Here is a 1,238-nt window from a genome sequence, read left to right on the forward strand (position 1 = left end):
GAAAATTGAATACATAAGCACTGCTAAATTTCCTTTATTTTAATATATGATTTACATACTACTATTATTATTATTAGTGATAGTAATCGAATAAGAAAACTAAAGTGGAAACCAAACAAACCGTTCTCTTGTAACCCAGCTCTAATAGCCGTAAATCCGCCAATTACATTAGACGTTGTACTATCATCACCATGTTCGGTATCAGACTTGTCAGTAGACATATCATTTTCGCTTCCTCTATTTGACTACGAATCAGTAGCAATAAAACATACAAAATCTTCTTGTTACCCAGTTAGTAGCAAAGTTTCTACACAATGACCAATAATTGGTTAGCATGTTGATGAGAAGCTGTTTTACTCATTAAGTGTTTAATTAATAAAAGTTAATGTTACCTTGGTTACCCTTCTTCGTTCTTCTTTATTTCAAAACACGCATTCTATTCATCTTGTCTATTTGACATACGTTTTTGTGTGTGAGGTCTTCGAATTGGTGATGTATAGATGTAGGTATAGAGACATCTGCTATAGATTTAAATTAAAAACTTGGTAACTATGTCTAGAATTAAGACCTGAATCATAAAGATTAGAAATTTGGAAATAATCGTTCTATAATATTAATTTTTAAAAAAAAGATTTAAGAGATTTAGTTACTCTCTCTAGTCGAACCATGACATGCATCTTTCTTTCTCCGGTATGGAAGCTTCGTAAGTCTCATTATAGAGACATCTTCTATAGATTTAAAAACTGGGTAACTATTTCTAGAATTAAGACCTGAATTATAAAAATTAGAAATCTAAAAGTCAGCGTTCTTTAATTTTTATTTTTGTATAGATTTCAAAGATTGAGTAACTCTTTCTAACCATACCATGAGTTGCATCTTTCTTTCTCCGATATGGAAGCTTGGAAAGTCTCATTGTTTTTCCCTAAACGTAACGACCTAAAAAAAAAAATATATATAGTAAATCATTGTGCTAACATGAAATTACGTCTATAATATCATTTTTACTTGATATTCAACTCAAAGAACTGCGATAGGTTTAACTAAGTTATGTATCTAATATATAAACTCATGGTGAAGAGATTCTAATATTTGTAAATTAGCGATTTCGTGATTATCAAATTAACAATTGTATTAATCTTATAATTAATTTAATTTTATTTATTAGCGAATTTGTATATTTCCATTTAGTTTAATATATATTAATGTACCGGGGCGCCTTCGTCGGGCCGAGTGCGACC

This window comes from Capsella rubella, unplaced genomic scaffold (assembly GCF_000375325.1).
Source record: "Capsella rubella cultivar Monte Gargano unplaced genomic scaffold, Caprub1_0 scaffold_8, whole genome shotgun sequence".
Classification (NCBI taxonomy): Eukaryota; Viridiplantae; Streptophyta; class Magnoliopsida; order Brassicales; family Brassicaceae; genus Capsella; species Capsella rubella.